Source organism: Protomyctophum bolini (assembly GCF_963924005.1).
Source record: "Protomyctophum bolini genome assembly, chromosome: 12".
In the NCBI taxonomy this organism is placed as follows: domain Eukaryota; kingdom Metazoa; phylum Chordata; class Actinopteri; order Myctophiformes; family Myctophidae; genus Protomyctophum; species Protomyctophum bolini.
Genome location: NC_137873.1, coordinates 6,681,470 through 6,684,279, shown reverse-complemented (window position 1 = coordinate 6,684,279; position 2,810 = coordinate 6,681,470).

Sequence of the window (2,810 nt, the reverse complement as noted above, 5' to 3'; positions counted from 1 at the left end):
GCCAGTTTTAGCTTATTTCTCAAATGACTGGAGAAAAGAGAAAAAAAACAGAAGTGATTTGATTGCGGTTTTGTTTATATTTAGTTTCTATTTTATTTGCAGTGTTTTTATTTGACCGTTGATCGTCGTATCGTGAGGAAAAAAGGCTGCTATTGGACAAGAGGAATAAGGAAGACGTCTTTTTTAGTTTTTAGAGACAATCTTGGCCCGAGACTTTTCTTAACGTGGTTTTTGTCATTTCAAAGGAAGAGTTTGCGGTCGGTCTCCTCCTCGCCTCTCAAAGGAAGAGAGGTGTAACACATAGTACCGTCGCCATTTGCAAATTGAAGTGGACAATTAATTGTAACACAAATAATTGCGAACACGATTTAATTGTGTGTTTTTTTTTTTTCGCGTTAAAAACACAGATAGTGTAAATTGCCACTGTTCAAAGCGAGCTCTATGCGACGGGTGGCGAGCTTGTGTGCATTTTGAAAATGTTACGTGAACATTGTTTTTACGGAAATGATTCTGATTTATGTAATCATTTGTTACAGGCCTATCCCCCATACAAATGTGTGATCCCAAAATCTCTCTCACACACACACACACACACGTCAATATTGCTATACGGTAATAGGAATACAATTACAGGTTTTCCAGTCATGGCGAGCGGCGACAATGGAAGAAAACGCGACGCAGCTATCCCAACTTTTCTGAACGTTTTCTAAGATGTGGCTTCGTTTTAATACTATAGTCGATTAGGATCAGCTCTTAAGTCTAACATTTAAATACATTTTAATACCCGCTTTGTGCCGAATATAAGACGACTATTGATTATACGACGACCGCCCATTTTTCAAGACAAATTTTGTGGAAATGGAACATTGAATGTCAAATAGTCTCAAGTCCCCCGGTTATAACACGACCACTCTTTTTAGGATATTTGGTAAAAAAAAAACATAGTCTTATATTCAGCACATTACGGTACTTGCTGGCTGCTATTGGAAGTAGTTAATTCTGTGATCGCATTCACGAAATCCAGTTAGATCCGTTTAGTTTTTATAATAACAGACATTTTTAGTTTTTTTCTGAAATGCTGTGTGTGTTTGTGAATGGCCATTTATTCCAAATATATCTTTGTATACGTACAAGATAAAATATATTTTGAATGCATGGCCATTCAGGCTCTACGATATTATTTTAGGCGATTTCTTTTTTTTTGTTGACGCGCAATATTTCAATCTGTTGCACTTTATTCATGCCATTTTGCAATCATTTTAATAATCCATGGCAGCGCACGGTGGTCAAGATTTTCAGGGTGTGTCGTTTTTCTTTTCTTTTCCGTTTCGTATTTTAGACGTCAGTATTTCACAGTTTGATTTAGTTTTTCTTCCCCCCCCCCCCCCCCCACACACACACAAGGAGGAATTGAGTTTGCATTTATTTTGACACTGAATTTGTCTTTTGGTTTGAAAAGAGATTTGTAATTGTTAAAAGAAAAGAGAGAAAAAAAGAGGGTGGTGAATCACTATGTTTGACAGGTTAGTTCATCAGTTGGTTGTTTAACCCCTTTTGGTGTTTTAATGTTATGCTTTAGCTATTGAAATAGCAGATCTACAAGCTCGTAGCGCGGCACCCGCGAGTGCCGCGCTACGAGCTTGTAGGGCTGCTATTTTTTTGCAAAATCCTGAAAATGTGGCGTGAAGACATTTTATAAATCTCGACATCAGGCCTAAATGGGTTTTAATTAAAAGACATTTCTATGGATGGTGAATCAACAACATGGTAGGTGTTATTTCGAAGCCGTGTGTGTAGTTAGTTATAGGCCATTATTATTATTATTATTACACATTTAAACTGTGAAATGCTGAAATACCTTCAGTGTTCTCTCATGTACAGCGCTGGTGGTAGTGACACATTTTAGACCTGTGTATTACAGTTTGTATAGGCAAATGATCTATTTTTATATTTGCACATAAAAAAAGGCAGTGTCAGGTTTCAACGCCCTGCAGTCCACCTGTTGTTGTTGTTGTTGTTGTTGTTTGGTTTAGCAGCATTTCATAATAAATGTTTGTAACACATCGTTGAGAGTTTCAGCTGTCGTTCATAATGCTGCCTAACCTCCGCGTCAACAGACTCTCCACCTACTTTCACTGAAGTAACAAATGTGAGTACTACCTTTTCCAAATTGTCTTTGTACATTTTGCTATTTTCACAATGTTTATCTATGGGGAACTCTCTTCAGCACTCTCCGGTGGACACATTTGGAGTTGCACGTTTCGGGCATAGAGATTCATGGCTCAATTCTCTGGCCATGCGGGTAATAATGGTAATTAAATGGCCTAATAACAATATCCACCACTATGGGTATATATATATATATAAAGACACTGTAGTCTTGATTTGTATTAGAGATGTCCCGATACCACAATTTCTGTGTTAGCTGATACTGAGAATACCAGAGAATAATAATTATAATAATACAAAAAGAAAAAAAATAATCTTATTTTGAAGTCCACCGACCAGGAATAGTGTTTATAGCTATTATCTGGCTATATATATCTCGTGTTATGTTGAGTGAGGAGCAGACATTTGCAGTCAAACGTGCACTTGCAGTTTGGGCAACTCCAAAGCAAACTCCACATGCCCTAACATTGTATTTACCTGCCATAGTGTCAACCCCTTATACCCCTGTGTCGGATCTGTGGTTAAGACTGGCATATTTGCCGATACCGATATGACTAAATATGGGCCGATACTTTTCCAATACCGTTACAGTATCGAGACATCTATTTTTTTTTTATACAGGATACTTTTAACCTCTGATG